At 44.0% G+C, this 20,505-nt stretch overlaps 1 long non-coding RNA gene across 2 annotated transcripts in view; it reads left to right on the forward strand.

Moving 5' to 3' along the window:
* The first annotated feature begins 487 nt into the window (after positions 1-487).
* Positions 488-20,505, forward strand: part of LOC141994491 (uncharacterized) — a 51,236-nt gene continuing 31,218 nt past the window's right edge. For both annotated transcript variants that reach the window (XR_012641143.1, XR_012641144.1), the window contains exon 1: positions 488-949. This is a non-coding gene — a long non-coding RNA (uncharacterized LOC141994491). The remainder of the gene's footprint in view (positions 950-20,505) is intronic.

Below are 20,505 nucleotides of genomic sequence, written 5' to 3' on the forward strand. Positions count from 1 at the left end.
GGGATGGATTTTTCACACCCCTTTGTGATGGAGTTATATTGATCTAGATCTGCATAGTAGACATGGTCTAAGAGATCACTTGTAAACTGTGTGTGTTGAAGAAAGCCAGGTAAAGGAGTGAGAATGTGACTGTGAGAGGAAGCAGAGGGACAGAGCTTCTTGGGCAACAGACCTTGCTGGAGAGGCTAACTTGGGGATTTCCAAGCAGGGAAACTGTCTATGGTTGTTTGTTTCTGCTGTGTTCAGGGAGACAGGCCTGTGGGTACATTCTTTGTAGGTAAACAAGATTACACCAAGCGTACACTGACACAAACCCCAGTTTCTCAGCCTAACGGAAATGATGCTGCTTGACTGACTTCCCGGACCACTTTGACTACAAGCTTCAGTCCACCTCTTGCCGAAGGGGGCTCTGTGCAGCTGCAAAGCCAATTCCTCGTTCCTGAAGACTCAGCAAAGACCTTTCCAGTGCGCAGGCCTTGTGGGTGGATAACTTGGGGACAAAACTAGACTCGAGCTCCACCCATAGGTATTGTTTTTATTCCTGTAGTGCCCAGAAGCTGCAACCAAGATCAGGGCCCCATTGTGCTAGGCACTTTGCCAACACATAGTGAGAGTCAAGCCCTGCCGCAGAGAGCTTAGAATGTAGAGAAGACAAAGGGTGGGGGAAACCGAGGCACAGTGAGGGGACGTGACTTGCCCAAGGTCACCCATTAGGCCAGTGGTAGAGCTGAGACAATAACTCAGGTCTCCTGAGTCCCACCCTTTTGTGCCCTTTCATAGCACTTACCTTCTTTGTTTTAGAAGCTGATGGAAACTGATCAGAGCAGTGTGCCCTGTCTATTGGCCTGGGAAAGCCAAAGTAGTCCATCGTGCTGTGTCCCATTTCCTTCTCCCTGCTGTGGTTTTCCGTTGACTCTAGTGATGGTCAGCTGTGAAGTCTCTGACACAGGTGAGGAGCCTGTCATGCTATACTATCAAATTACAGTTTTATGCTGGAACACAGGATTAAGCAGATTTTCACTTAGTGCTTAAATTCAGCAGCTCAAATTAACTATTAGCCAAACTCTTAGCTGAGATTGTCAGACTCGTGCATAAAAGACTAGTTATAGTTCTCCCCCATTAGATGTTGCTTACAGAGACTCATTTGTCGGAGGTTCCACAGAAAAGAGGTGCAGGATCTGGGAGCAGAGTGGATCCTCTGAATCCTCCTTCCTTCTCAAGGGTCAGTGTTATGTCTTCTCTAGGTTAAAGCCCTGCATCTTTTGAAAGAACTTGAGCTTTTCAGGTTTGTTCATGTTTGTGATGGATTTGGTGTATGATTTGCCTTCTCAGCTCATCAGAAAGTAGGGGATTCTGTACTAGCTTCTAGTCCAGTTCTTATTGGCACTGGACCCCTTACACTGGACAGTCACTATAACTTTGGCTCAGAGCTGCACTGTATTTAGGATTGGAAGGACGGATTCATGGTAAGAGATCTGGATGATTAGCCGAAGTCTCAGATACACTCTGACTTCCTTAACATAGGGTAGGGTGTTTAAACTAGCAAAGTTAACAGCTGTGTTCCGTTGTGGTGGTTTCAGAGCTCATTCTATATGGATTTATATGCTCATTCTCTCAAATGGTTCTTAATCTAGTCTATTCTGTACTCTATTCTGCATTTTAACTTCTGATCTGCAATTTATGGTTCCTCTCAGTCATCTTTGTGGTATTACTTTCCAGCTGCAGCATCCTTTCACTCTCAGGTCCTTTACAGGTCTTCCCCCAGTTATGTTATAGATAAAAAGCCAGCTTAGCTACAGAATTATTTGATAAGGGAAGTCCTTGGGTCTTGAGACCAAAAAGCTTTGTACAGACTAGTCAGCAGCAATTACAGCGATATCTCTGCTTTGAACCAACTAACTCCCAATTAAAAAGTGCAGGTGCAATGATCACCCACAAAAAATTCTTTCCAGAAATAATGATGCTTAATTAGGAACGTGAACTCCCTGGGGACATGCTCCTCCATGTTAATGTTCTGTACTGAGGCCTTGTTAGGGGGCTTATTCCTTCACCCACTTACTTCCCTGGTTCTTCTCGCATGAACAGAGAGCAACAATACCCGAAGTCCAAAGGTGCAAACAATTCGATGTTTATTGGGGTGAACTTCCAGCAAGCATGATTCCAGTTTCCTTCCTTAGTATCCTCCTTCCCAGCTCTGACACCACAGAGCCTTACACCTGTGTCCCTGTTCCCATTTCTCCCTTTAACCAAACAGGATTCCAGTTTCCTTACTCCCATTTCCTGTTCCCATTTCCCCCTTTAGCAAAACATGGTTCCAATTTCCTTACCCTCATTCCCTGTTCCCATTTCCCCCTTACACACACCCACCCCCTCCCATCAAGGCCCACTCACTTCCTCATTGACTACAGATTATATAGTAAAACTTCAGTTCTGCTTAGCTATACCTTAACCAATCATTTTCCTGAAATTTAACTAACCAATCCTAACATATTGTAACATGATTATGTAACCAATTATATCCCACCACCTTAATTAGTTTACACCCAGCAAAATTAATTATACAGCAGACAGGAACAATCACAGAACCAGACAGAGATTATACAGACAAACAATAGCAAAGTGGGAACTATAATGACAAAACAATACAGAAGTGAGGATTTCACATCCCAGTATTGATAAGTGAGTTCTTGCCAGACAGGATGCTGTTTCCTTTTACATTTTCTAGGCACTTCCCTTTCTCTGGAGGTGATAGGCATTATCAGGACAGGATTGTATTCAGGACAGCCCAATAGCACCTTATTTCAATGTGACCAGTTTGGAATGTGAGGATGTGACCGTTCGCTTCCTAGCTTATGGCTGCCTCTGCTGCTTAGCCAAAGGCCTTAGCCTAAGCACAGGGCCTCAGACTGTCACAGTAAGAGAGGGCCCTTACACCAGCAGACAGTGATTTTGATTCTTTCTTTTATACTTCTAGAACTAGCCAAGTGATAAGAATACCCCTAAATTCTTAGAGTACAGGCCTTTACAGACAGGCCTGAATATCTATATCCTAACAGGCCTGAGTCTGATTTCCCAGTCTGGAGCCATCGTCGGTGGTGGCAGTGAACAGAGCTGCTTGCCCCTGCCTGGGTTGTGCTCATTGATGGAAAAAATCTAGGTCTGAATAAACATGCAGACTGAGGCCCTGATCCTGCAAAAATGAACTGAGGGTCTTATTTTAAGCCCAATGTTGTGGTGACATTCTTTGGAGGAGCATGTAGGCAGGTTACAATACTGTCTGCTGTAGGTTTTGGGAGGAGGATAGTCCAGTGGATAAAGCGCTAGCCTGGGCCTCAGGAGACCTATTTTCAATTACCTGATCCACTGTAGCCTTCCTGGATGACCTTGGGTAAATCATGTAGGCCAGGTCTACGCTCAGAAGTTAAGTCGACCCAGCTACATCACTCGGGTGTGCAAAATCCACACTCTTGAGCAAAGTAGTTAAGATGACCTAAGCCCTAGTCTACACAGTGCTAGGTCCATGGAAGAATTCTTCTGTCAACCTAGCTACTGCCTCTCGGGGAAGTGGATTAAGTAGGCCAATGAGAGAACCCCTCCCACTGCTGTAATGAGTGTCTACACCAAAGTGCTACAGCGGTGCAGTGACAACACGGCAGCTGTAGTGTTTCAAATGTAGACAAGCCCTGAGTCTCTCTGTGGCTCAGTTGCTCATCAATAAAAACAAGATAATAGACTTCCCTACTTCACACAGGTGTTCTAGGGATAAATGCATTAAAGAGAGTGAGGTCCTCAGATACTGTAGTAATGTAAGTACCTAACAGATTAATAGTGCTCATGAGAAATTTCTTGACCAACTCTTAAGACACTCAGAACTACGTTTTATTCACGGGGCATTGTAACTACCCCGTCTAGAGGTCTGCTCAGGCCTGATTTTAAAGCCTGACCTAGACCATACCTGGGAAAAAACCTGACCCAGAGTGTCAAATGCAGTATAGTTGTAGCCATGTCAGTCCTAGGATATTAGAGAGGCAAGGTGGGTAAGTTAAGATCTTTTACTGGACCAATTTCTGTTGGTGAGAGAGAGAAGCTTTCGAGCCACACAGAGCTCTTCTTCAGGTCTGGGAAAGGTTCTCCGAGCCTCCCAGCTAAATGCAATGTGGATCAGATTGTTTAGCATAAGTAGTTAGCACTAGGGCTGTCAAGCGATTAAACAAATTAATCACGATTAATCGTGTGATTAATCACACTGTTAAACAATAATAGAATACAATTTATTTAAATATTTTTGGATGTTTTCCACATTTTCAAACATATTGATTTCAGTTACAACACAGAATACAAAGTATACAGTGCTCACTTTATATTTATTTTTTATTACAAATATTTGCACTGTAAAAATTAAAAGAAATAGTATTTTTCAATTCACCTAATACAAGTACTGTAGTGCAATCTCTTTATCATGAAAGTTGAACTTACAAATGTAGAATTGTGTACAAAAAATAACTGCATTCAAAAATAAAACTGTGTAAAACTTTAGGGCCTACAAGTCTAGTCAGTCCTATTTCTTGTTCAGCCAATCACTCAGAGAAACAAGTTTGTATACATTTGCAGGAGATAATGCTGCCCGCTTCTTGTTCACAATGTCACCTGAAAGTGAGAAGAGGCATTCACATGGCACTGTTGTAGCCGGTGTAGCAAGATATTTACACGCCAGATGCGCTAAAGATTCATATGTCCCTTCATGCTTCAACCACCATTCCAGAGGACATGTGTCCATGCTGATGACAGGTTCTGCTCAATAATAATCCAAAGCAATGCGGACCAATGCTTGTTCATTTTCATCATCTGAGTCAAATGCCACCAGCAGAAGGCTGATTTTCTTTTTTTGTGGTTTGGGTTCTGTAGCTTCTGCATTGGAGTGTTGCTCTTTTAAGACTTCTGAAAGCATGCTCCACACCTCATCCCTCTCAGATTTTGGACTGCACTTCAGATTCTTAAACCTTGGGTCAAGTGCTGCAACTATCTTTAGAATCTCACATTGGTACCCAGGGCTGTCCCTAGGGGGTGTGGGGCCTGGGACAAATCAGGCTCCGCCGGTTTGGGGGCCCTCTCTGCATCGGCAGCTCGGCCAGCAAGATGTATCTGGCCTGGTGGTGGGCCGCCTGCTGCTGCTGGCAGTTGCCGGCGCCTACTGCAGGGCTATTGTTGGCAATATAGCGCCATGGCTGCTCAGGGCTCCGGCCAGGGTGAGGGACTCGCTGCATCAAAAGGCGGGCGGCCGAGCTGGGGGCTGTCTCTCCTAACTGTCAACAAGATGGCAGGCCCTGCGGAAGTGATGGATTTGTCTTCCGGCAGTGGTGCTGGAACATTTTTAATAGGGGTGCTGAAAGCCAGCCCTAGTTCCCGTGCCTATGTCTTCTGGGACCGACCATGCTAGCCAATCGCACCGGCTTGCAGGGTCCCCCCCAAAGCACGGGGCCCGGAGCGGTCGACCCAGTTCGCCCTACCCAAGGGACAGCTCTGTTGGTACCTTCTTTGCATTTTACCAAATCTGCAGCGAAAGTATTCTTAAAATGAACAACATGTTCTGAGTCATCATCCGAGGCCACTGTAACATGAAATATATGCAAAAAGAAAAGGAGTACTTGTGGCACCTTAGAGACTAACCAATTTATTTGAGCATGAGCTTTCGTGAGCTACAGCTCACTTCATCCGATGAAGTGAGCTGTAGCTCACGAAAGCTCATGCTCAAATAAATTGGTTAGTCTCTAAGGTGCCACAAGTACTCCTTTTCTTTTTGCGAATACAGACTAACACGGCTGCTACTCTGAAACATGAAATATATGGCAGAATGCAGGTAAAACAGAGCAAGGGACATACAATTCTCCCCCACGAAGTTCAGTCACAAATTTAATTAACACATTATTTTTTAACGAGCATCATCAGCATGGAAGCATGTCCTCTGGAATGATGGCTGAAGCATGAAGGAGAATATGAATGTTTAGCATATCTGGTACGTAAATACCTTGCAACGCCAGCTAAAAAAGTCCCATGAGAATGCCTGTTCTCACTTTCTGGTGACATTGTAAATAAGAAGTGGGCAGCATTATCTCCCGTATATGTAAACAAACTTGTTTGTCTTAACGATTGGCTGAATGAAAAGTAGGACCGAGTGGACTTGTAGGTGCTAAAATTTTGCATTGTTTTGTTTTTGAGTGCAGTTATGTAACCAAAAAAATCTACATTTTTAAGTTCAACTTTCATCATAAAGAGATTGCACTACAGTACTTGTATTAGGTGAATTGAAATATACTATTTCTTTTGTTTTTTACAGTGCAAATATTTGTAATCAAAAATATAAAGTGAGCACTGTACGCTTTGTATTCTGTGTTGTAATTCAAATTAATATATTTGGAAGTGTAGAAAACATCCAAAATATTTAAATAAATGGTATTCTATTGTTTAACAGTGCGATTAATCTCACGATTAATCATGATCAATTTTTTTAATTGCTTGACAGCCCTAATAATAATATAAAGTGAGCAGTGTACGCTTTTTATTCCGTGTTGTAACTGAAATCAATATACTTGAAAATGTAGAAAAACATCCAACATATTTAATAAATTTCAATTGGTATTCTATGGTTTAACAGTGCAAATAAAACTGCGATTAATCGTGATTAAGTTTTTTGAGTTAATCGTGAGAGTTAACTGTCATTAATCAACAGCCCTAGTTAGCACATATTGTCTCTCTCACCAACAGAAGTTGGTCCAATAAAAGACATTACCTCCCCCACCTTGTTTCCCCTGAGAGTGTCAAGTCGTTTTTAGACCCAGCTTGACCCAAATCTGACATTCCTCCCGGAACCAGTGTCAGCTCTGCGGCTTCGTCCTTGGGGCTTGGCCTGGGAGGAGCTTCCTGCTGCCGATCCCCGTGCCAACTCCTGCCTGGAGGGTCAGCGTGGAGGCTGCGTGCCCAGCTCCTGCCAACCACTGCCTCCTGCTGCACTGTGTGTGCAGCATGCACAGGGAGCAGTGAGGTGGCAGTGGCTGGCAGGAGCTGGGCATGCAGCCACTGTAGCGCCGACCCCACCGACAGGAGGAGGTGAGCAGGGATGACCCAACCTCAGCCTGGGAGGGTTGGGTTGTTTTCAGACCCAACCCAACCTCGGTTTGACACTTGTATTCGGGTCCTGTTGGGTCAGGTTGGGTTGCAAAGCTCTGGAGTATGAAGTCCATTCAAAGAAGCATCACAGCCCAGGTGTATACATTACATAAAGGCCATTTTTATGGTTCACAAAGTAGAGAATCTTGGCAAAGGAGAAGTCACCCTGGTTTTCTTCTTAGAATTAGGAAAGAACTGATTGAGTGTGAAACTACAGTAAGGAAGCTTGGGGCAGTGGCCACAAACTACTCACACTCATAACACTAAGGAATGGATTGACTGAGCACAGCACTACAATGTGGTAGTCTTCAGCTAAGCAAATTCTGGAGGATGAAGCTAACTAGTGAGCAAGATGCGTTGGGGGGGGGGGTGTAGATGATTAATATTGATGAGAATGGAAATAGGCTGGAAGATCCTAAAGGACATCATAATCAAATCACATCAAATGTTGGCTGCAAGGACCAGTAGCCAATAAGTTGTAAATAAGGACGGCTTAGAGATGGGAGGTAAAAATAACTTGAAATGGAAACGGGAAGAGACATGGGAAGAATGCCCCATCAGTTAAAGGTGACTCACAGAATGAAAATGACAACTGAAGTACACCCACTGTGTTCAGATGCCATGAAAATGGTTAAGTAGAAATACACAGAAAGAGAAACCTCGATAGTATTGAATAAGTGCATAAGAACTGCCAGACCTGTGAGGCCATCTAGTCCAGTGTCCTGGTTCTGACAGGGGCCAGCACCAGCTGCTTCAGAGGAAGGTTTAAGAACCCAATGGTAGGCAGATGTGGGGATAATCTGCTCTCCATGAAGATCTCACCCTGATCTTTAGCACTTAAAAGTTGTCTTAAATCCTGAAGCATGAGGTTTTATGTCCCTTCCAAAACTTGTTAGCATTAATGATTATACCTTTGGATATTCTTTTTACCCATATAAAAAATCAAGTTCCTTTTTTGAGTCTTGCTAAGTCCTCAATGACATCCTGTAGCCATGACTTCTGCAGTTGAATTATGTGCTGTCCCCACTAATCATGCTGTGGAAAGCATGAAGTACACAAATCGGGTTTGACTTTTTTTTTAAATTCCTTTTCCCCACAAAATCCTCTTGGTGTTTCCTGGTTCAGTGAAGAGATCCTACAGTGTGCCTCAGTTTCTCCATCTGTAAAATGGGGGTAATGATATTTCCTCCTTTGTTAAAGTTCTTTGAAACATCCTGATGAAAAAGTGCTATATAAGAGGAACTAGTGTTATTTATTATTACAATGTGACATCCCAGATATCAGAGTATTTATAACAAGACACAGTGATGCATTCTGGGATACCTTTAATGAACAAAGAAATACCAAAGGTGAACTCTTGGCCTTATTGAAGGGAGTTTTGGTATGACATTGATTTAAATGGGGCCAGGCTTTCACCTCAAGAGTACATCACAACGTGTGCGCATTGAGGAGGAGAAGCAGTTATCCTGCCCTGGCTGAATGAGGCTACAGTGATTCTTTTCCAACAAATTTCTCTGATTCACTAGAGCAGCAAAGCATGACAGGACATGTATTGTTGTGCTGGAATCACACTCCCGGGGTGTGTCTGGGAACCACTTAAGAAGGGTTATTATGGTCCAAACAAAACAAATATCTCGTGCCCTGGAGCATCAGATTGTGATAAAATAAATTTGAGTTGGAGACAGTCGTGTATTTTTGATACTCTTCCCTCTAGGCTTCCCACTTACAGTGCTTCTACTGAAATCGCTTTTTACAAACAAAAGTAACTTTTTTCATAAAAATATTTCCTCTATGAGAAATAGTTTGAAGGAGAAGGGTGGGAGGAAAGGCTTTTACAGAAAGGTATCTCCATGCAGGCTCGCGGAGGTGAGAATTGACAGAGCACTTGCCCACAATACACATCCATGTATGTCTGGTGTTCTTGGCCCCAAGTGCAGACAGGGAATAAGGCCTCGTTCTCATTTATACTAAGGCCCCTTTACTCCACTCTGGCAGTTCAAAGGGGCTTTAACATGGGCATAAATTACATTTACTCCAGTTTACTGCCAGGACCTTCGTGTAAGTGAGCATCAGTTGCTCATATCCAGACTCAGGAAAGTATATTGGAATTCACCAGCCACCCAGCTAAGGTCCATCCTGTTTCTACACCCTTGAAAGGAGCAGAGGGTCTGCTTCTCAGTTTACTCTGTTCTTGTCTGTGAGACGGGAAGGGCCTTGTATTATGGGGCCACGTAGGGACTTACCCTGTCCCTGGTGTAAGTGAGAATTGGGGAAACTGAAATTGGCACATTTCTGAACCAGATGGAGGAGGATACTACTTGAACTGTGGTGGAGTGAGCATTGATGTTTGGCGGGAGAAGTACACCAGCTAGTTGGATCTGTAAAAACTGGTCACTAATGCCCAAATGGTGGAGCTCTTGACTAGAATATGGAAGGAGATTTCATTTTCATTTTTGCATTAAGCAAAACTGAGTGAGTCGCTATCATTAATTTCCTCAGTTTACACGGGCAGCGATAAATATCTGTACCTGACTTATGGTACTGGTGGCTTTCGATGGCTGAGCACGGTATATATAGACATCTCAAGTGAAGAGTCAGCAAAGGTAAAAAGTGTGCTATTGCTGGAAAGCATATGAAAGGAATGAGAACGTGCCAGAAGAAGTGACTGAGACATGCTGGGAAGCACTAACAGTATGTTTCATTTCAGAGAGAAATCTGTCATGTGCCAGATACCTGTTTTGGAACCTAGCACAACACCAGACAGAATCCATAGACAAATTCACCACGCAGCCAAGAACTTTAGGAAAGGCTTGCAGCTTTGCTGACCTGGAAGATGAAGTTAAAACAGAAGATAATTGTGATCTATCTTAATTATAATAACTATAATTATTAATAATTAAGATTATTATGATTATCTGGACAGTTAAAGAGACCTGATGGAACTCCAACAACACTTCAGAGGACTTAAAATCTTGGCACTTCTTGCCAAAGACAATGAGTCAGGCAAGAATAAACTGCAGGTGTGCCGTATAAACACAAATCATAGAGCAGTGATAAGATAGAGAACCTTTTGCTTAGGGCTTGTCTGCAAGGGGTCATTGACTGGAACAGCTATTGAGGAATAAGCTATTATTCAACAGCTATTTTGGAATGGCACCTGTGATAGGTTATACAACCCTTGGGGCAAGGATGGACATCTCTCTTGTCTAGGACCTCCTTCCCTGGACAACAGTGTTCCTGGAGATTAGTTTCAGAGTTCAGGGCACAGCCCTCCTACTGTGGCTCTTAGGGAATCTCCCCCTGTCCCTAGGGGTGAAAAGTACTCCCAATGAAAAAAGCAAAATACTTCCACAGCACATAAAAGGCAGTGACCCTGCAGCCCCATGCAGTGTAAGGGAGAAACAGTTCCTGGGAGTGGATGTGGGTGTATCCAAACACCCAGGTTGAGCCTCAGGACTCCAAAAAGAAAAGCTGTTCCCCCTTTTCCCTCAGAGGGCTTGGTCAGCCAGGGCTGTGAAGCAGTTTTCCCAGTAAGTAACGCTTGCTTCCTGGGGCTGGGAACTCTAGCTCTGCTTCCAAGTGCCACCTCTCACTGAACTGGGATGATCCTTTTAAGGGCCTTGCCCTTCCAAGGCTTGACAAGCCTCATCAGCACGGTGGAGAGGAGAGGGGGCTAACTGTGACCAGAGGAGCTCTTTAACCCCTTCCAACTGCCCCATCACAGTGCCCTATGTGGACATTCTTATTTTGGAATTAGAGTGTCCACATGGGGAACTATTCTGGAATCATTACTGTGGAATAGTTTATGCTGCAATAGCTAGTCTGTCAATTTCGCTGTGTAGACGAACCCTTAGAGAGAAAAAAACCATACTGCAGATATGGAATGTCAGACTCACAACAAGGTACCTTCCCTGTAATAGGAAAAACATGCCAACTACAGCAAGAGAAATTCAAAAGAGACAATGAACTAGCCAGCGGGGAAAGAATCTCATTCAGGGCCCGATTTTGATGGTTTCACTCATATTGAGTAGCTCCTTTCCTCCACTGACTATTTGTGGAGTAAGGTACTATCTAACAGGAATAAGGGGATCAGAACCTGGCCCTTGGGAAAGGCACATTTATAGCACCTGAAGTTGAGACCAGTATGTGGAAATGGAACTAGTGTGTTGAGGAATCACGAGATAAAGAGGATAAATTTGTGTTGTCAGGTTGGTAGCCTTGAAAGTCCATACATAGCATTAATGCTGGTACAAACCATTGGTGAATTTCTAAGAGCTTCTGGCACATCAATCAGCCGAATAGATGATGTGCACATTCAAAGTCTGTAGTCTGAAGTTCCACTGCAATGGGCATATGGTAGTGAAAAATCCTCTCCCCCGGCAGAGCTCGCTTGCAATGACTGTTGTGACATTCTCGGGGTACTCAGGACTGTGAGTCACCTTGTTATTCCCTGCATTTAGTGAGAAGGAGTCTTTCTTGTGGTAGCTGGGTGTCAGCTTCCTGACACTGCCAGACCTTCAGTTACTCAGGACTCTCCTCTGGGCTTATACCTGCCCTTTCTTCACCTTTCAGGTTAACAGTAGGTGCACCGTGGGATGGTGTGTCCACCCCAGGCAGGACTGGAAGGGGTTAAGGTGGCCTGGTAGGCCTATTAACTCCACCAGCTGCACCTGGAGGAAGAGCCAGGGAGCAGGGAATTGACTGCAAGCAGGTGTAGCTGTGCAGGAATAGGTGGGGCCTATAAAGCCAGGAAGCTGGCAACAGACAGGGATTCCTGCTGGGAAAGGGCAGTCATTCCCTCTGGAGGCTGCAGAGATGTGTAAGTGGTAGTTGCTCCCTTAAAGGAGGGAAGAGGGTTTGGATCTGGTACTTCCAGAGAAATGGGGGGGACCAGGAGTTGTAGGAAGAAGTCCAGGGAAGGAGCAGCACTTGTGCACACTTAGAATAAACCAAAGTAAGTTATATTTAAGAAAAAAATCAATATTTAACTAGAAAGTTGAGAGATGGAAACAAATGGTTACAATACAAAACATAAAATGCCAACCTGGGTCTACGCTGGGTCAATGATAACCTTTCCTATCTAATAAAATAGATTCCCCCCCACCCCCACCCCCAAAAGTTCTGTCTTTTGCAGAGCTGGCTGATTTCAGACAAAACAGAATACAAGTGTTCATGAATGCCTCCTGATCCCAACACCTCAAGGGGTTTCCTCAGTGAATGGATGCAGGGTGTCTTGCTCTCAGTATAACAGAGTGAGAAGAAATCTTTTGTTTTTATTCATAGACAGGGTGAACTCCTGTTTTGTTGTAAAGATTCTTTTTTACTTTTAAGTGGTTTTGACTGTCCTTGTTTCTGATGATTTCCCATTGAAAGTCTTTGTATTGTGCAATGCAAAACAGTTGTGCCTGGCATTGCATCAGTGGCCAGACAGGGCAGGGTGACAACACCCCCTTGCCGGAATAGACAGTTATCGAGACATCCTGGTGACTAATCTTTAATTTTTATTCCAAGTTCATAAAGCATATTTTCAATATAAATATATTGTCCCTTAAGTATTACCCATACATACATCTCACAATGATTAGGAGTCTTGACAAGTTATGAGCTTTCTGTAGACACATCATGTGATATCCCTTATGGATGAATACCCTGCAAGACGTGTTTGGTGTGATGAGTTTGTCAGATCTGAGGTGAGAGCTGTTTACAAAGAACAGGGGACCCTTTGCCAATGGGCCTCTGTCACAACTGTCTACAACTATGAAACCTCTCTAGTTGCCCTATTTCATATTGACAAAAGAGCACAAGGTAATAAGCCTTATAAGTCAGGATAAGAAGTCATCAAGAATCCAGGTCTTATTTAAATAGTAATTCACAGTGAAAGACCAGATTCACATATGACAGAAGATGTAAATGACCTAAATAAATAATGTCTCATTATTTCAAGAATCATCAGGTACATTTTTCACAATGACCAGACTGATATTGTGGTGGCACAAAATACCACCATGTATCATTTCAAATGTTCAAAATAACTTTAGCCTTGGTGAAATTAGCCATATTTGGAATATCCAAGCAGTTGGACCACTGAATTTCTGCAGTTGCCAAAACTGGAGAACTTCTAGTTGCCAATATTCACCAGGAATAAAAAAAAGTCTGAAAACAGCAATCAGGAGAGAGTGGAAGATTCATAATACGAGCTTCAGGTGACATTATTTATCAGGTAACAGGTTTGTTCTCCAAACTAGATTCAACCAAGGAATTATCACTATTTAGTGCTGGATGAAAAATCAAGACAGTCTCCATGCATGTTGGCTTCCAAAAACCTATTATATGAGGTTTCTTCTGTGGCCGAGGTCTTTCTGAATTACATACCTCAAATGATATAACCCTTGGTGAATGCCATCAGAATCAGCTTTGGCATCCTTGTAAATTATGAAACTGATTCTGCTTTAAGAGAAATAATCTTCTGAGTGTTTCAAGAGGCACAGTTTGACCATATGCAAAGAAAAGTCTCTGATATACAAAGGAAATTGAAACTGTGGAGGAATGGAAAATAGAACCTTATCCTTAAAAGGGAAACTCATCATAAAGATGGAGAAATTGAGCAGCACCAGCATATCAAGTCATTTCTAGGTCTGACCTAGCCGTTGCTCCTGCTTTATCTCTGTACATGCAACTCTAAGAGCTGCCCTGCATGAGTTAAAAAGAACTTCAGCTTGTTTGGACTCCAAGTTGTAACCATGTCTTTGAAAATATCAAAAATGACTGGTTAGGGATGGCTTAAAGTTTTAGGATGATTTGAGGACATGGTTAAGGTTCCATCTTAATGGAACCATGGTGTAACCTGTTTGGTTTATACTACACTGTAACTGGGTTCCCCAACAGGGTTGCAGTATAGACAGAGCCTTTATAATGCTGTCACATTGGGTCACGTGACAATCCTTAGATGTCTGAGCTGATTGTGGGTGCTATTTCTCTGACACTAGGGGGTGTCTACACTTTGGGCTGGAGGGGGTGATTCTCAGCTCAAGGAGACATACCTGTGCTACCTCAGCTAAAAATAGCTTGTAGCTGTGTGGCATGAGCAGCAGGGGGAGCTAGCTGCCCCGAGTACAATCCCATCTATGACTGTAGGCACATGCTTGGGGTGGCTAGCCCCTCCTGGTCCTCATGCTGCCATGGCTACACTCTTATTTTTAACACACTAGCTCAATTAGAGCTCGCAGAGGTGTGTCTCCTCGAGCTGGAAATCATACCCCAGCTTGAAGTGCAGACATTCTAATTCTAGGTGTATAATTCTTGTAAAAGTTGGTGACACAGGTTAACTGTATTGTTATGGCAGGTGTCACCAGGCGGTGCTGTTACGTATAGTCTTCCAAGTTCTTTTTCTTAGTGTGAGAGCAAATGTTCAGTCTTGGGAAGACATGCTGTGTTGTTAGATTTTGTTATGCAAGGTTCTGTGTAGTGGCAGTGGTTTATTGCATGGGAACTGTGCAAGCAGCTGAAGTTTGTTCTCTGCCGTGGTTTCTGATTAGAGTCAATTCCTGAGGCACAGTTGCTGTATGGCAGTGTCTCTCCACCTTTCCAGACTACTGTACCCCTTTCAGGACTCTTTGCCCCTGGTCTACGCTACGGGGTTAGTTTGAATTTAGCCACGTTAGGTCGATTTTAAAATGGATGTGTCCACACAACCAACCCCATTCCATCTACTTAAAGGGCTCTTAAAATCCACTTCTATACTCCTCCCCGGTGAGGGGAGTAGCATTAAAATCGACCTTGCTGGGTCAAATTGTGGGGTAGTGTGGATGCAAATCGGTGGTATTGGCCTCTGGGAGCTATCCCAGAGTGCTCCATTGTGACTGCTCTGGACAGCACTTTGAACTCCGATGCACTAGCCAGGTACACAGAAAAAGCTTTTCTATGTACCTTTTGAATTTCATTTCCTGTTTGGTCAGTGTGGCGAGCTCAGCATCACAAGTGACCATGCAGTCCCCCCAGAATTGCAAACGAGCTCCAGCATGGATCGAAAGGGAAACACTGGATCTGATTGTTGTATGGGGAGAAGGATCTGTGCAGGCAGAACTCCGAGCAAAAAGAAGAAATGTCAATATATTTGGCAAAATCTCACAGGGCATGGTGGAGAGAGGCTACAAGAGGGACACACAGCAGTGCTGCTTGAAAGTTAAAGAGCTCAGGCAAACCTACAAAAGACAAAGGAGGCAAACGGGTGCTCCGGGTCAGAGCCCCATACATGCCACTTCTATGATCAGTTGCATGGCATTCTAGGGGGCACCCTACCACTACCTCACCACTGTCTGTGGACACCTGCCAGGGGAGAGTCTCACACAACAGGGAGGAGGATTTTGTGGATGAGGAGGAGGAGAATGCGCAGCAGGCAAGCGGTGAATCCGTTCTCCCCGGCAGCCAGAACCTTTTCATCACCCTGGACCCAATACCCTCTGAAGGCTGGATCCCCGACCCTGAAGCCGGAGAAGGCAGCTCTGGTGAGTGCACATTTGTAACTACAGTACAGGGTTTAAAAGCAATAGTGTTTAATGTTTGATTTGCCCTGAAGAATTGGGATGCATTTGAGGCCAGTATAGCTACTGGAAAAGTCCGTTCACATGTCTGGGGATGGAGCGGGAATCCTCCAGGGACATCTCCATGAAGCTCTCCTGGAGGTACTCTGAAAGCCTTTGCAGAAGATTCCTGGGGAGGGCTGCGTTATTTCGTCCTCCACGGTAGGACACTTTACCACGGCAAGTCAATAGCAAGTATTCTGGAATCATTGCAGCATAAAGCATGGCAGCGAATGGTCCTGGGTTTTGGTCACATTCAAGCAACATTCGGTCTATATCTTTCTGTGTTAGCCTCAGGAGAGTGATATCATTCATGGTCACCTGGTTGAAATAGGGGAATTTTTGTAAGGCAACAGTAAAAAGACCCCGTTCATGCTGGGCTGTTTGCGCTTAGCTAAAAGGGATCATCCTGGAGAATAGCCATGTGGTGGGGTGGGGGGAGGTGTGTGCTGCACATCCACCCGAAAACTGAAGCCCCTCCTTTTAAATGTGAAACCCAACCCACTGCTCGCTATGGGAAAGGATAGCGCTGCAGTTTGAAACCATTCCCACATGTTATGCATAAGAAGCCAACCCCGCGTACCCTGTGCCTTACCATGGCTGCCTGGAAACCGAATTCTGTTGCCCAGCCATGTGTGATGTATACTGGCAGGTGCTCAATATAAAAGGTAAAATGCGACCTTGTACCTAAAGCACAGGTGCTGTCTGCTGTGAATTGCTTGATTCACTGTAAAAGAGTATCCCTTTTGTTCTCAGAAATGTATCATCTTAAATTTTACTCTCCCTTTTTATCTCCCCCACAGGTGCAAATGTTTCTACGCTCCCCATATCATCTCCGTCCCTGAGGTTATCACAGATTAGCAGGCAAAAAAAATGCACTCGCTGGAGTCCATGCAGGAAAAGGAGAGGGAGATGCACCAGGACATAATGGGGCTTCTCGAGCAGCAAACAGAGATGTGGCAGACTCTGGTGGACCTGCAGGTCCAAGAATTCCATGCTCTCCTCTCTTTGCAGCCCATAGCCAACTCAATGTTGGGACCTTCCTACTTGACCCCCCCCCCGCCCCAACATTCTACATGACATCAGGGGCTGCTGCACTACCCCTACCACTCCACCTAAGAGGACATTAAAAACAATCACAGCTGTACAGACGCTGACCTGTGAAAGCCATGGTTGGTGTACGTGTACCTGAAGTGGAAATGACTGTTCTTTCCCTTAATTTATTAAGTTTTGCTAAGTTCTAAATGGTTTTTTTATTTGCCTGGTTCATGTTACAGAATAAAACTCTGTTTTTTGGAACATAATTCATCTTTATTTGTTCGCAACATATGTTGACTGGTGCTGATCATGTCTGACAACCATCAATTTTCTGTTACTTCATTTTGTCAGAGCACCCATAACATTCTCAGATATTAATAGGTGCACTGATAATGTTATATTCCTATACACACAGTACTCGCTACAAGATTCATGCTGGGCTGAAAAAGAGCAAGGCCAGATAGAGCACACTACAGTAACACACACTACTCTGGCTTACTATTAAAATGGTCTTTCAAAGCCTCCCTGAGATGTGTAGCTCTGTGCTGAGTTCTTCTTATAGTCCTTGTATCTGGCTCTTCAAATTCAGCAGACAGCTGCTCCACCTCTGCCTTCCACTTCAGTGGAAACTTTTCCCCATTTGCTTCACAGATATTATGCAGGACACAGCAGGCAGTGATAACCCTTGGGATTTTTTTTTTTCACTGAGGTTCAATCTCCTAAATAGACAATGCCAGGGACCCATAAATGACTAAAGGCACATTAAACTGTCATTCTGCACCTGCTGAGCCTGTAGTTGAAGTGCTCCTTGGTGCTGTAAGGGTGGCTGGTGTAGAGCCATGGGAGCGAAGGGGAGGCTGGGTCTCCCAGGATCACTATTGGCATTTCAACATTCCCAGTAGTAATCCGCTTGTTGGGAAAGACAGTCCGGCTTGCAGCTTTCTGAACAACCCTGTGTTCAAACCATCCACTGTGTCCTGCACATTGCCCAAAGTCACAGTCCTGCATAGCAGGAGATGATTCATGGCCCTGCACACTTGCATCACAACCACCCCTGCAGTAGATTTCCTAACTCAAAATTGCTTCCTGACTGACTGGTAGCATTCTGATGTTGCAAGTTTCCACCATGCAGTCACCATTCGCTTCTCAACTGTCAGCATGGCTCTCATTTTGGTGTCCCTGTGCTGGAGGGCTGGAGCTAGTTTGGCACACAGATCCAGGAACATGGCCTTGCATGTCCGAAAGTTCAGCAGCCACTGCTCATCATCCTGCTTGACAATGCGATCCCACCCGTCAGTGCATGTTTCTCAGGCCCAGAACCGGTGCTCCACCATCTGCAGCTGCTCCGTGAATGCCGCCAACCACCTTGAATTGTTTCTTTCTATGTCCCAAAGCAATTTAGCCTTCAAGGAATCATCATGTTCTCTGTGGCTCCTCTTGTGCTCTTCAAATATTGCAGGATGGGGTGTCTGTGCTTGCAACGCTCATGACAATAGTGCTGAGCTGTGCAGGGTCCAGGCTTTTGTCAGAGACAGTGGACAGTGAGGAGGGTTGTGCGGGTTTGTGGGGATTTTGAAAAGAGGTGCAAAATATAATGGGATGCAGATGAAATTATGGGATGGAGACCATTGCATTATGGGAATTTGAACCTATACTCCCAGTGACCCCTGCAACTCATTTTGGCCCCATGAGCCATTGAAAAAACTTCCCAAAACACCCTGCGCTGGATGGTGGTGAGTTGCACAGTGGGATAGCTACCCATGGTGCACTGCACTCTGCATTGATACAAGCGCTCCTGGTGAGGACGTGCACTGTTGACACAGGGAGCATCGTGTGCACATGTACAAGTGATGTACTAACTGTGGCGGCTGTATGCTGACATAACTTAGGTCAACATAGTTTTGTAGGGTAGACATGGTCTTTATCTAAAAACCTTATATAATGACAGAGGTTTTGGAACTTAGTTAGGGAATGAAACTGCGCATCCCACCAGTTACAATTGTTGACCTGAATTTATAGGGCTAGTTTATTATGGCTCGCCAATGATCTGACCAGAAGTTACTTAGGTTCTTGTCCCAAATTCAGGCTACAGAATTAGAGAACATAGGGAGTTCAATGTCTTGTAGGGACGCTTGGGATGTGTGGCAAGGATGCTCACACTTAGGACAAAACCAAAATTTCAAGATCTTTATTAAAATAAATGAGAAAGTAATCAAAGCTATAAACCACTGAGCCATAAAGAAGTAATACAGTTCTATAGTCCTTGGTGATAACATCCCTTTTCTAAAAGGCTACTTAAACTAGCATACTCACACCCTTCCGTGGAGACCGGGTAGTGGGAGACAGAGGGCCAGCCTCACCTCTGGCATGCCCAATGAATTCGATGGTCCAGGCTCCTCAATCCCCAGCTGGTAGAGATCAGGTTTGAGTGTTGAGTAGGTAAGCTATACTGCAAAAACTGAGCTGATAGTTTAACAGAAGATAACGAAGAGGAAAAGCGACCACCCAGCATGGATCTTATAGGGTCCTGGCACTGCCCTGAATATTCATATCAATGCCCAACCTTCTATGCCCAAATCTTATTTCCTCACTCAGATAAATCTTCGGGTACACTTACTATATAGGGTAGCATATTCTGACATATTCATACCATATCCATACATATTACTATCGATTATCTCATCCTTGAAACTGTTACCTTTGGCCTAGATTATTACTTCCATGTTCTGTGGTGTACCTTTATGTTCCACAGTTTTGGTAACCACATTCAGTTCTCTGTTCAGTTCTCCATTCAGTTCCCCAAAATAAAAGCGCAACCAGTAGGCCATTTATCTATGCCAAAAGGTACAAACACTTATGCTAACTTGCTCTAGCTAATCATACAGGATACAGGCCTGTAGATTCCTTGCATTACAGCCAAGTAATGTGCACTGGAATTATTCAGTACAAAACATAAATCAAGAAAATAATACAATCAATCAAACCAATAAAGAAAATCGAGTATATAATATAGCAAGCTTGCAGGCTAGCCCCATGGGCTACACAGTGAAGAAGAGGCATAGAGCCAGCTCTTTACTTTACATCCAGGGTGTCTGTTTCTGTATTCTGTACAGTACTGTACTAATTTCTGATAATCTTGGATTAAATAATTCCAATTGAGCTGTTATTGAACAATCTCGAATCGTCATTAACTTCAGACACGCAACAGGCTGAGATCCCTGGAAGATATAAATCAAATTACTCTTAGAATAGGCCCGTATTCTGCATTAGGGATTTTTTCCTTCACTTGGAGGCTGATGAGCAAGGCCCTGGACATCTGCTGGTCAACTGAGAGGTGGCACTGGTTCTGAACAGGACACCAGTGTCTGAAGAAGGGACCTTTATGAGCCATGGGTTGTAAATGATACCTGCAGTTGCTGTGAGAAGTCCTTGTCATTATGTGGGAATGCACCTTCCCTAAGTCTCTGGCAATTCAAGAGGTCCTGTTTTAGGAGCAGTAATTGGCAGCATTACTTAGATGTTAATGATTACATTTGTATTATAGTAATGCCTAGAGGCCTTAATCTGTACTGAAGCCACTTTGTTTCAGTTTTCACCAAGAAGGTTGGTGGCGATTGGACATCTAAAATAGTGAATGCTAGTGAAAATGAAGTAGGATCAGAGTTTAAAATAGGGAAAGAACAAATCAAAAATTACTTAGACAAGTTAGATGTCTTCAAATCAC

Source organism: Natator depressus, chromosome 10 (assembly GCF_965152275.1).
Source record: "Natator depressus isolate rNatDep1 chromosome 10, rNatDep2.hap1, whole genome shotgun sequence".
In the NCBI taxonomy this organism is placed as follows: domain Eukaryota; kingdom Metazoa; phylum Chordata; order Testudines; family Cheloniidae; genus Natator; species Natator depressus.